Here is a 14517-nt window from a genome sequence, read left to right as displayed (position 1 = left end):
GGAGTTTGAATCTGGAAGCAAATTGGTTCAGAATGAGTGAGGCAGGGGTGGGTGCTAGGGAAATGTCTCATTAGTAAAGTGCTTGCCAAACAAATATGGATCTGTGTTCAGTCCCCAGAAACCACATATAAAATTGTGTGTGGTAGTGTTCATGAGTAATTCTAATACTGAAGAGACAGAGATTGTCACATCTCTGGGGCTACACAGCCAGCCAAGCTAGCCTAATTGGTGAGTTCTCAAAAAATGAAGGTAGACAACAGCCAAGAAACAAGAATGACATTCAAAATAGACCTCTGATCTCCAGATGACTCTTCACATATATGTCTCTGAGTGCATGTACACACACACACACACACACACACACACACACACACACACACAAACACAGTCTAAGGACATTTATCTGGTTCTAAATTTTACCCACAGTTGCACTTTTTACTCAAGGAATCTCAGTGGAAAAGACAGAATAATACTACATGCAAATCTTGGCATGAAAGCAGAAGTTATCTTTTGTCTGATGACACAACACACCTAACATGTCCTACCTCTATGTCAGGACATATGATACCATCACTTGACCTGTGTGCTTGGATTATCAGGTTATAATGTGAAGTATGAGACACTATGGAGTCAAGGTACATGCCAATCACTAAAAATGATAGCACAGATAAAACATATTAGGTTAATGTATTTAATTTTAATTGTGTTATTTCTTAACACAAACACTTTCTCTTTTATAGGACATTCCGTGTAATATAACTGCAGTAACAACATCTCCTATTTAGGGAGTACTTGTTTTGGACCAGGTATTTTGTAAGACACAATTAGGGGCATGATTATTGTTCACACATTTCTTAAGTAGATAGCCAGATGGTCTAGGCTAGAGAAAGACCGGCAGAGTAAATGAACATTTCAGAAGAAACCCACACCCAATTTGCAAACTCCTTCTAGATTGCACCTGGCTTGGCTTTTAAATAGCTCATAAGGATCCTAGCCTATTTCTTAGGGACAATAACGGCCACTCATCACATTTTGTGTTTAAATATAAATTAGGTAAGATTTGTTATTCTGGTCACATTCCAAAGCGCTCACAATCACATGCGATCAGGGGCTATCCAATAGAGAACATGGAGACCATCCCCATTGTATTGGGCCCACTGCTTTCAGATAAACCCTGCAAAGACCCAAGAGCTTGGAAGCCTCAGATCTACAAAACGCAGAAAAACGCTGTGCAGTCCAGTGAGTACTAAAGTCTGAGGAAAACAATTAGCAAAGAATCAAAGGAGAACCAATTGCACCCTGTAGATGCATTTAATGGCCTCAGTTTCTCTTGAGCAACTCCACAGTTGGTGGACCTGGGCAGGTTAAGTGGGAGGGGTGTCCACCACCGCTAAACATTACTGTCTGCTTCCCATGGGGCAGGTCATGCATCGTTAGGAGTTCTAACAGGAGGAAAGGCACAAATACGGAGGGGCAAGAGAATCTGGGGTGATGGTTCTGGAATCCTAAAAACTGTCTTCAAATGTGACCTTTTCAGACACAACTTGATTCAAAAGTCCTTTAAGTACCTCTGAACTTAATTGTGCTTATTTGTCAATTAAACTCCTCCTTGTCCTCGTCTTCATCCTCGTCCTCGTCTTCATCCTCGTCCTCCTCCTCCTCTTCGTCCTCCTCCTCCTTGTCCTCATTATTATTATTGTTTGTATTATTATTATTATTATTATTATTATTATTATTTATTATTACTTTAGCAAACTTGGGAGTGGGACAAGCCTGTGCCATGTGTGCACACACTCAGTGGCTACATGTGGAAGTCAACTATCTTCCTTTATTACTTTTCACTGCATTCCCTTGAAGCAGGGTTTCTCACGAAACAGGAAGCTGATAGGTGCAGCTAGGATTACTGGCCAATTGAATCCCTGAGATCCTCTTGTCTCCACCCCTCTATGCTGGAGTTCCGGGAAAGCACCGCCGTGCCTATGTTTTACAGATGTTTTTCATTTATGTTTATCACGTGTTCTTACCCATTCAGCCACCTTTCCAGCCTCTGGCAACTCGTTGTTGTGAGTAACTCCTAGTTATCCATCACATCATGCACTGTTGCATTTATTAACAATGCTTACTTAATTAATCCCAGGAGAGGCACGAGCTAGCATCTGTCTTCGTCTTGACAATTGCTAGCAACGCAACCGATGGCATTGCCTTCAGAATAAGTCACCAGAATTGAGTAAGTGTGACAGTGTGATAAAGTTCTGCCACAGAGACAAGGTGAAAACTCGGGTTACTTTTGAAGATAGTTTTTCAACAAAAAAGTTTTTCGACTTTTGGTTCGTGTGCTTTTTTTTTTCCAAACAATTTAAGTTGCCTCGGTTAAGGGAAATTATAGAATTCTAGCCCTGAAAAATCTCTCCACATGTAGCCTCGTAGGGAATTTGAATGTAGTAAATTTTGCTGAACTTCAGTGAATTGAAGACTGAAATTGTCACTTATTGGAGAACGAAGTAGGTCGCACAGCGTTGTCAGCATATTAAATCTTGAGTGAACGTTATAAATATTATTGATTGTTTTTAAATTGGAGAAGTGTCTGTGCATTCGATGTCAATTTTAGTTCATTTTGGAGGAATCAAGAAATACATCAGAATTGTAGTACTGGAGGGGACCTCAAATGGCAATCCTCTCTTTCCTCTTAGCCCATAAAGCATGCCAGATAGAAATTATCCTGGGGTGATGGTTATGAGCAAGGAAGGAGAATGGAAACAAAGCCCTGGGCTGTACATATTGTTAACTCATACTGTAGTCCCAGCTTTGCCTCAGTTCCCCCTCAAGCCCCTCAATTTACCTGGGTCTCAGTTTCCATATTGATTAAATGATAGAAATGGACAGGATATTTGCTATGGCATCTCCTGACTGCGTTATGTAGTGTTATGTAGTAGCGTAAGGCTATGCCTGTATATAAACTCAGGGTGCTGGAGTTCAGGGCTCCTGGAAGGCTCAGTTGGAGTCTTTGCTTAGGAATTCTTAAAATTAAAATCAAAGTGTGTTCAGCCAGGCATGGGCCACACATTTGTAATGCCAGCATTGCAGAGGCTGAGGCAGGGGAGATAAATGAGTTAGAAATTCCCCTTCAAGCCATCCCATAGAAAGTAGTAAAATAGAACAAATACATAGACAAACCAAGATGGTGATGCGTGTCTGTAATTTACGGAACTTGAAAGGTGGCAGAAGGAGGGTCAGTGCTACATAGTGAGTTTGAAGCTAGCCTGGGTTACAATAGAACTTGTCAGTGAAGAAATAAAACTCAAGGTGCTTGTTGGATAAGGCTCTTACACAAAGACTTTGGATAAGTATCCACATCTGCACACATCTGGATTGCTGTCAATCCAGATGTGTTGCCAGAGCTATAAGGGTCCAGATTTTTGTTTTCTTTCAAGTTTCTAGCTGGTTGAGAGATCGCTCTTTGCTTTTAGACATCACCCTCCTTCCATGGCCACATCTGTCCTCAGCCAGAGCAGCAGCTCATCAAATTCTCTGAATTCCACCTTCTTCCATAATCAGCCTGGGAAAGCCATGCTTTGAATGGATCATGTGATCAGAGTCTGTACATTTGAATACTTGTCTTTTTGATGAACTCATAATCAGTTGGTGAGTCATCTCAGGTGGAAATGACAAAAGCCAATCACTGTGTCCTATTATACTGCTAGGGGAATTGGGTATGTCTGAGGTTACCATTTTGGAATTCTGCTTTTCATACTAACTCCCAGAATCTTTCACTCCACATCTTGCCAACTTGCAGAGAGTGTTCTATAAAATCCTCCCCCAGACCACTGCTTTTTTCCATTGGGCATTACTTTCTTATGTCTAGTGCTAGTTTCTCCTTTTTTCTTGCTAGTATTAAGGCACAGTGCTTTCAGGCCTGCCTATATTCTTTTAAAATCAAACTTTATCTTAACACACACCTTAGAGCCAGAGGCAGAGGGACACCCCAACCTCTGCTGCTTCTCTGCAAATATGTCAACATTTTCTCAGTAGCGTAGATGGGGAAGCTGGCATAAGAGAATGGAGAACAGCGGGCAAGTGAGCCTCAGCAGGAACCAGCACCTATCCAGCATGCTTACCCATGGGCAGCAGACAAAGACAGAGGAATAGTTATCCTTTCTCTACTGCCTAGGCTATTCCTAGGAGGAGCTATTTTAAATGAAGTTGTGATGGCTAGACCTAGTTGTCAACTTGACTACATCTGGACTGAACAGAAATGGAGGGCACATCTGTGATCCTGATTTTGATGCATAGTGGCCGTGAAAAGCTTAGGTCCAGGCAAGGTAATACATGCTTTTAATTCCAGCAGACTGAGGCAAATAGATCCCTGAGTTCCAGGCCAGCTTACAACAGAGCAAGTTCCAAATCCAGGCATGATGGCACACACCTTTAATCTGGGCCATACCTGCTGCTGGTGGCCTACATAAGGACAATGGTAAAAGGAAGTATTTGTTCTTCTTCATTTTGCTGGTGCTGACTTGCCAGAACATCTGTTGTAACCTACTTGTTCAGGATTCTACCTTATACAGAAGACCAATAAAACACTTAGCCTTGAGACTGAACAACTACTAGATTTTTGGACTTCCCATTCACAGCTGCCCATTGTTGGGTTATTGGACTGCAGACTGTAAATAATTACTATAAATTCCCTTAATATATAGAGACATTCCATTCCATAAGTGATTCTAGAGAAGTCTAATACAGAACTTATATTTTTGTTTTTAATTTACTTATTTATATTTTATGTGCATTGGTGTTTGTGCCTGCATAAATCTGCATATATCTGTGTGAGGGTGTCAGATCGCCTGAAACTGGAATTACAGGCATTTATGAATTACCATTTCAGTACTGAGAATTGAACCTAGGTCCTCTGGAAATCCAGTCAGTCCTCTTAACCATGGAGACATCTCTTCAGCCCAAAATGAAGTTATTTTTAAGTGTTTGCTGTTGTTGTTTGTTTGTTTGTTCTGTTTGTTTGGGTGGTGTGGGATGGGTTGGGTTGGGTTGGGTTGGATTTGCTTATTTGTTTGATACAGGGCTTTTCTGGGTAACCTGGTTGTCCTAGAACTTGAATTGTAGACCAGACTAGCTCAAACTCACAGAGACCTGCCTGCCTATGACTTCTGAGTACTGGGATTAAAAGATTAAACTTTATGATGTTTCTAAATGATTTGATGGTAATGGTGGTAGTTTTTATTATACAAATAAATGGAAGAAACTCTGAAACTGTAGATTACCAGTTGACAAGGAAAGTTGCCACCATTCAACCACCCCAGGGAGACCACCTTTATATCTAAAAACCATGGCTAAATTAATTTTTTAGCAGGATATTTTAGAAAGTTTGCCAATTCACAGTGAAAGCCTCTCATGGCAATAAAGATATCTCTCTGACATTATGGTTAGTGGCTGTCTCTTAATATTTATCTTAGGAGTAAATCAGTATTTGCTCAGTCATTTCTGCTGAACTTTTGAATTTTTTTTTCTAGTCTCACATGAGGGGAAACAGAGAGAGGCCTTGGTGTGTGGGGCAAGAACGCTTGCTCCACAAGCATGAGACTTTAGCTCAGTCTCAGAATGCATGTAAAAGGTCAGACACAGATGTGCTTGGAACCACAACATGGAAAGGCAAAGACAAGTGTGTTCTGCTTTTTGGTAAAGCAGCAATCTTAGAGTTCAGTGCAAGGCTGTGTATCAAGGCAAGGGTGACAGACAAAGAGAGTGACAGCATCCTTGGCCCCTGCAAATACATTTGAACACTCATGTACATATGTCCATGCAACACACACATACACAGAGTGGGGGAGGGGTGTTATCTGTATAACAGATTCTGAATTACTTCAGGTAAGAGTCTAAAATGAGATTATTTGGTCAAACATATGCATTAATGAAAGTCTTTCTGAAACGCTTTGCCAATTTTTCTATGTAATGTCTGTTAAATATGAACTTATAGAAAGAACATTGGGTTTGTTAGTAGCTCTATAATTTTGATCAAATCAATCTTCTGATCTTCAATGGCCTTATCTATAAAATGGGAATAATAACACTCATCCTATGTGTTCATGAATTATTTTACAGGTGAAGAAAGATGACTGGGGTGGGTAAAAGTGGCAAATTAGAAAGTGGGATTTGATGCTATCAAGTTACTAGAGCCAGTGGTCAGTGCGGCAAATAGTCTGTCATATCCTACTAAATTCCATGTCTTTGGGCCTGTGATTATATTAACATTGGCCTGGATGAACTACAGGATTAAGGAGACAACACTCAGTGTATCCCTGGCTCCACTCTGAGTGTGTTACTAGCCTTAGTCTTCATTCCTACGTGAGTTTCCATACTAGTATGCTCATTTCCTTTTTGTTCCAAGATGTCCATGGCCTAGAAGTCTACTCAATGGTCTTGTATGTGTTTGTTTCAGCTCCTTTGGCTTTTCCAGCTGGCTATTCACTCTGTCCCCTGCCATTTATATTTCTGTTGAAGTTGTCTTAATTCCTGCTTGTAGGTTGCACATAGCACTCATGTGATGCTTTTAATCTTGAAAGCACTTCATAGACCTTAAATAATTAATTTTCAGATCACAGTGTGATACATGGCTAGGAAGCTAAACTAACCATTTGAGAGACAGCAACAAAAGTTTTGCCACAAGTAGTACAGACTGGTGGGTTTTTTTAAAAAATTTTTCTTTAAAGGAGGAAGAAATGGTTGTGTAAATTTGTTCCAGACCACAAAAGGCATGATACTGTAGTTGAAAGTCAGGCCTAGTCTAATAAAGTTATTTTGGATCCAGCAAGTTTACAAAGGGTGTGCTGTGCCAATGAGACCCAACAGGTGACATTCCTTCCCATCATATGGGGGGAGCAAGTTTCATGGAACCTGAGTTAAACTCATGAGAAGGAGGTCTTGGCAGAAGCAAGAGTCAATATCCCAAGGGTCAAATACAGTGAGACTATGATTTGCCTTAGAAATGTATGAATCCGTCTAACAGGTAAAATCTTTGGTTGAGTGAATAGAGTAGTAGTGAAAACCAAAGTGCTTGGCTTGATCTTCATGAGCAGAAACTCCAACTTCCTTTAACAGAGAGGGGGGGTGTTAGGGAGTACAAAGCCTAGGTTCTGACCATGAATTTTGATATAATCTTTTGGGTTTCCTTAAATTTGAGTTATTGCCCATCTTCTTTCTGGTCTTGAGGACATCAGCAAGAGTCTCTCAAATATATCTTTGATGAGAGAATGCTAGTTGTCTTGATTTAAGAGAATTTGGTCAGAATTCTCCAGATTTCTCATCCTAAAAAATGCATGGATGAAACTCAAGAACAGCAGCATTGAACCTCGAGATTCTCCATCTTTTGTGAGATGCCTGAATGTTGAATCGTGTTCTTATAGGAAAGTGTCTGATTCATTTTACTGTGTCCAGAAATGTGTGTCAAAATGATAATTTAGATCCTAAAAGCCTTAAACTTAGGGAGTTAATGAGGACTGATAGGAGAAGAGGAAGCTAGGAAGAGCAGGTCCTGGGTAAGAGCTATGCTCTGCTAGATTTCCCTGGACTCAGTAATTTCACGCCAATGGGTGTCAATCTGAACACCTAGACAGGTGGCCTAAATGAGAGGGAAGCTTTGACATTTCGCTGTTAATTTATCTTACAATGTGGGCTGTCATGTATTATACATGAGGTAAATAAAAATGATGGACTAATTATGAGGATGTGCTCTGCCTTCCAATTACACTTGGATTATGTGTTTAATATTATGAAGTTTTCTAATTACAGAGGGATTTGCTGCTGCAGAAATCTTAACTTGAGGAATCCCAACTTCCTCTGCTGGGCAACCCAACTTATTCTATTTTTCTGCTAAATAAATGATCACTCTAGACTTTTCAACCCAAATTGGTAATTTTTTTTTTGTAGTTGAACCATATTTTAGGCTTATATTTTTGACAACCTATTTCACAGTTGGCTGGCCTTCTCACCACCACCCCCAATATGGGATTCTAGAACACTCTCAAAAAAGTAGATCCATGTTTGTTGTCATAAAAGGGCAAATTTGTCATTCCTTTAAAAGATTACTTTTCTTTATTTCAAGTTCTGTAACTTGTTTTGGTCTATTAACTTTATCATATTTCTTTCAAGAACATTTTTTTGTTAAAAGAAAAATGGATGAACAGAGAAAATGGCTTAGCCTTATCCACATGTCTGGTTAAGAATTAGGTGTGAATTAAAACAAAACAAAATGTCAGCAGCTAAGTTCATTCAAACTCAAGGTAATGTCCCTGGGCAGAACAGGACGAGAGTTGAAAGCTAGAAAATTGTTTGGCTCTGTGTTTAAAGACGTGATGAAATAAAAACATTTTAGATCCATATTCTAATTTAATCTAATTGTGCAAACAAGCAGTATCTTTCTTAACTTTATAAAAATGGAAATTTTATTAAAAATCAATTGCTCTAAAAAAAGTTTATTTGCTTTTTAAGCTCAAGATAATTATCATCTAACCCAGAGCTCACACATTTTATTCTGCTCTTTTGCAAATAACAAGCTTCATACAGGGAAGCAAACAGCTCTAATGTAATAATACAAAGAAAATGCTGTGGGTTTTATGGTTTGAGCATTATATCCATGAGTAGCGATATCATTTTTATATGCTTGTGTCTAATCCCATTCCAAAAAAGTCATCAGAGACAGCTTATGTGGATACATAAACCAGAACAGGCAGATTCTGCATAAGTTATTAAACAGGATGAGGTAACCATAGAAATAGAAAGTTAAAATGTACAGAAAATTTTAAGTACAAAAGGAAGTTTCAAAGATGAGCCACACAAAGCCCCGCCTTTCTTGGCAACTCGATTGGCAGGAAAACAAGGCCGATTCTGTAGACAAATTATCCTCATGGGACAAATTTCTTGTGGGACAAACTCACTTGTTCCTTAGGGTAATATTTTCTTTTATGATAATTAAGTTGTTTATATTAGTATATTGCTATGATAGAAACCTGATATATTAGTCTATTAATATAAACAGTATATATGAAAATGTCTTAACACCAGTTTTATTGTTTTGTATTAGCATTTAGGTAATTAGTAAGTAGGTAAGTAAGTTAGTTAGTTAGTTCGTTCATTAGTTCTGTAACAAAACCCAAGCGTGGATGTTTCAGAGTGGAAAATACTTACTTTCTCTACTCTGTGGATTACATGCAAGGCCTTTTCAGTCTGGGTAGGGTTTCTGGGTCTAAAGGGCCTATGCTGGTCTCAGCTAAGAATTCTGAAATTATTTAAGTACCCAGGGTACTCTCTTATCCTTCAAGAAGGCCAACCCAAGCTCCTTTCCATGGTGACAGAAAGGTTCACAGATGCAAGACAGCAAGTGCCAATGTCAAACACTTCCTATGATATTGTGTGCTTGCTAGTCTCTGATTGGTCACTAGGACAATGAGCAGTATTAACAGCCAACCCAGTTTAAAAAGTATTGTCCCCCTTGTGACCACTCTTTGTCTCCATCATTCTCCATCACTCTTGAGGTTTAATTGAAGTTGCGTAGAGGGACACTGTATCTGTTTTCTCCTCACTGCCTTGAACCACTGAATATACCCTTTAGTATAGATGTTCTGTGGTAACCAGTGCTATTCCTTTACACATTTCTCTCTGGACTCAGTGGGTAGTGAACTTCATGGGTAGAGGATGCATGAGGGACATTTCAGGATGAACAGAGTTATTATGCTTTTTTTAAGGCCTGCAGACCAGTAGTATGAGTGTAATAACCTCCTGTATTCATGCCTAAAACATGCTTGCTCTGTGACTTGGCAGCTGTGACCTTATTGTAACCTCTGTTGCACAGGAATCACTTGAACCCTGTACAATTCAAAAGCAAGTGTGGACCATCACAGCCTGCCTGACCCATATCCTCTGAAGCCTACTGCTCTGTCCTTTCTAGGTACCTTACCTCTGGTCTTGACAGCCATGTTGCCTTTGCTAGTTGTCTGGTCCACCACAGCAAGTGCCAACATCAAACCCTTCTACAATATTGTGTGTTCTCCACAGCATGACGCACAGCTTCTTCATCTCTCATCTGTCTGAGGCGTCAGACGTGTCTGCCATGCAGTGCTGCTGTCCAGCTTCTTCTAGGAAGATGGAACCCCTAACAGGTATGTTCTTCAGCCCTGGTATGACACAGAGTTTCCATTCTATAATCCTTCTTTAACCATGGAGAATGCTTCTTATATGTAACATGCCTTGTTTAACCAAAGTGTTATTCCCAAATACAGCATGGGGAAAATAAAGGAGAAGAAAATAAAAATGGGAAAATTTAAGGAATATCTTATCCTGGAGAACAAGACGGATAGAGATGGTGCAATCGGAAGGATGGGATTGAAGGCAAGCGGAAGGTCATTTCTCTCTTATTTCTGTTTAAGGCAGAAGTGAGGGATGAAGAGTTAGTTCACTAAGGGGATCAAGTCCATATAGAGTAGCTATACCTTGATGGCAAGGGTCTGCCCTGGCATGAACTCTTCTGCCAAGTTCTGGCAATCGTTTTGGTTGCTTTCTAAAATGAAATTAACCATCTGAATTCTCATGATCTAGAGATTTCAATTGAGGAGAAATGATCCAAGGAAAATGAAAATATAGGTCCACAATGAAGACCTGTCCCGGGACATCCATAGAGAATTTGTCATCATAAGCATAAATAGGAAATAGCCCATGCAACCACCAGAAAGACTATGGAGGGAAAACATGGAAGGCTGGGCGTATACCTCAGTAGTACATTGCTCATTCTGTGTACCTATGACCCTAGGCCCTATCTTCACTCCTGAGAAACAAACAAACATAGAGCAAGATGAGAAAGAGTGACACACAGAAATATAGTTATTAAGAAACAGATAGACTGTTAATACATGCAATAACATGGATAAATCTCACATCTGTGGAAACATGTACCCACCTGTCATCTCTCTGTCCATCTATCCTCTTAACTTCTCAGGTGGATTTTAAAGTTAACTATGGGCATCACTATACTTCTGCCTAAACACTTATGCATACTCACCATTTATTTCTAGTTATTCATAGATATGTGAAATAAACATTCCAAAAAATAATCCACCTAATATAGTTCCATTTGACATTCCAGAAAAGGTAAAAGTAAAGGTTGGAAAATTATTGCGATATCAACTAAACACTGGTGTGTGTGTGTGTGTGTGTGTGTGTGTGTGTGTAAATTAGGAGGCTCTATGGCTGGAAAAAAATCTGAATAGATTATTTTAGGTGTTTACTTGACACTAGACTATGACTATCATAGAACATTTCCTTCCTTCACAAAAATTCCATTCAGGGAGATTTATGCTATTCTGGAATGACGATCAAGAAACACTTTTCTGCCAGAGTGCCAGTTCTTCTTAAGAAGTTTTATTCCTTGCACTGAGCTGCCTCAGCCCTTCCCCACACTGCTCACTTATTTCAGGTAAATTCTGCTGCAATGCAGGCTGAATGGACTTTTCTAACAAGGGATCTTCTTCAACCAGCATTTGCAGCACCATCCTGAAGGGGTTCCCAGTCTTGGTGGTGCACTTGTTCAATTTCCTCGGTTTTTTGATGCTATTGTTTTAAGGTGATTGATTAGGGGATCATCAGTTGATTCTGTGTCATTTGTTCTGTTTGACCCAGGTTCCTGTGGCTGATCCGTGAGAATTCTGTGACTCCAACCTCAAACTCAGACATTTCAGGTAAGTCCCTTTCATCTGCCATCTCTGGATTTTTCCATAGCCTGCTTGCTTGAAGCTTCAGGAAGTTTCTTTTCATTGAACCTGCCAAGTTTAACACTTTGATGAAGGAACTGGTGGAGAACTTGAGGAGTGTGTGCGTTTCCCCATGCTTTCAAAGACTGGCCAGTTTTCATTTTACTTCCTGGCTTTGTTTTTTAACGGTGCTGTGAGCATGCTTGGACTTCCTTTGAAGTGACCCACGGGAAGAATGCTGTTTGCTTCATTTTGGAGAATGCCTTCCACTGGCTCTAGACCTGTTGTGTGGGTAATCCTTTTGACTTACACTCGAGTTTCTGAGAAGAAAAAAAAAGAGGCCCCTTTATGAGGAAACTAGTCTCTGTAATGGGAAGTGGAGGAACAAGTTCTTCTAAAGTCATCTTTTATCCCCCTGTACTCATGCTGGCATGCAGAAAGACTACTTCTTGGTTTCCTCAGGCCAAATTCATCACTGATGGCATTCTTCATCATAAGGTCCATTAGACCACATCTCAGCTCTTCTGTAGGCTGGTCTAGTGTGGTGACCAAGGATGACAGGGATGTAGCATGGAAGGTTTGGCTGCATCCAGACAGTAAGTCCCAGGAGTCCTTTGATGGGCACTGAGACACTGATGCCTCTCAAAATTTACCTGCCCTCTTGAAAGACTGGATTCTAGATGACCTGGCCTTCCTTGTGGGTTAATGGCTCCAGGCTCTAGGATGCTGGTGTGCAGGAGTAGTTAGGATGCTGATGTGGGAGTAGTTAGAGGTCTGGTACTTATGTGTTCACCACTAGTTCTGGGAACCACTTGGTTACTGCCACCCTCCAGGACTCCCACAGAAATTCTAATGGCTTAATACATTTTCAAATACCATAATCGTACACTTGTAGATGTGTCAATATCCCCAAATGTATATTCTAGATGTATTTTATGATATTTAATATCTTATATAAGAATCTAAGGAAACATAACTAATAAATATGCTGAAATGTTTAGGGCAGCCTACAGGGATAAGTAATTTACTTTGCTATATGTCCAAATAATAAGATAGACTATTGGATTGATGGTTCCATATATGTTCAAAAGAGGCAGCCTGGAATATTAATAATGGTAACTGGGTTATAGGTGTTTAAGATTCTTTTCCTACTCTGTGATAAAATAGTATAACCAAAGCAACTTCAGGGAGAAAAGTTTGTTTCAGCTAATAGTTCAGGTACAGTCTATAGTGGGCAAGTCAACACAGCCGGTCATAGCTGGTCAGAAGAAGAGAATAGAACAATAAATGCAGATATACTTGTGTTCAACTCACTTTCTCCATTTACAACAGTCCAGGGAATGATCCTGTGAGGTTTGGGGAGATGTCTCAGTTGGCAAAGTGCTTGCTACATGAGCATAAGAACCTATATTCAGAAAAACCTGGGCACGAGAGTGAGTGCCTAGAAATTCACAACTGATAAGACAGGAGAAAGGAGGTTCCCTGGAAATTGTTGACCACCTACTACCATCCATCTGCAAGTTCTAGGTTTAGTGATACACTGTCTCAAAAAACAAACAGACAGACAAATAAAAAAAAATAGGGAATAGTTGGGAAAGATACCAGATATTGACCTCTGGTCTCTATGGGCACAAGCATGCCCACACATGTTCATGTATACTAGCACAGGCATACATTCAGTAGACATATAGACAAGAATATGCACCTACATGTATAATACAGAGACAGAGAGAGACAGGGAGACAGACAGACAGACAGACAGACAGACAGACAGACAAGCACAGAGAGAGGGAGAGAGAGAGAGAGAGAGAGAGAGAGAGAGAGAGAGAGAGAGAGAGCGATATCGAGAGAGAGAGAGATCACATATCTTAACAGGAGTAAAGAGGCCATAAAAATAAGTTGTGATTACGTCAGATGATGATAATTGGAATAGAAAATATAAAGCCAAAGAAGTTGACAAGAAATCTCAGGATAGAGGTCTGGGAAAAATTCACATATAAGTGATGTTTAGGTAAGAACTTGCAAGATATGAAGAGGTAAGCCATATGGAGCACCAAGAGCAGTGGCCCTCTGCTTGAAGCTTGCTTACCATTTTAATGTAGTACGGAAGGCAGTTTTACTTAAAGCAGGTACTAAGACATGAAACTGAAATGAGACAGGCTATAGGAGTTAAAGACAACTTTTTTCCTTTCAGTAAAATGGGAAGACATCAGAGCATTCTGGATAAAGACAAGAATGTTAAAAATGACATTATTTAAAAATGTTAAGAACTGCATTGACTATTTGCAAAGACATCATTTGTAAGGGATAGACTAGAAGCAGAGTGGGTGGCTATGGGCCTTTGAGTCATCTGATTTGGATCAGAAGAAAGACTTGGCCACATTAAATGTCCTGGACTCATCAAAGTTCAGTCAAGGGGTTTACATTAGAGATGAAAGTAGGATCAGAAAGAAAGAAATCCAAGACATTACTCCAAGATGTATGGTGTAATGCCTGGAATGATACGCATCAGGATGTGGGAGGGGACTTAGGTTGGCCATCAGGAATCTGAAATTGGACATGGTGAGTCTAGAATGGCAGTTAAAGTGATCGGTGGGAAGTTTGAAAAGTGCGATTAAGTTGAATTCAAAGGCAAGCGCTGGTTGATGGGTATAATTAGGGAAATTGCCACATTGAGGTGCTATTTAAAACACTGAAGTTGAAAGATCACCTACTGAGACTGCAAGGAGAGGGGAGGTGTGCAGAAGGACAGCAAAGTGGGAAGGACCAG

This window comes from Grammomys surdaster, unplaced genomic scaffold, assembly GCF_004785775.1.
Source record: "Grammomys surdaster isolate TR1022 unplaced genomic scaffold, NIH_TR_1.0 958, whole genome shotgun sequence".
Classification (NCBI taxonomy): Eukaryota; Metazoa; Chordata; class Mammalia; order Rodentia; family Muridae; genus Grammomys; species Grammomys surdaster.
The sequence above is the reverse complement of the archived record's forward strand: the minus strand, read 5'-3'. Positions refer to the sequence as shown.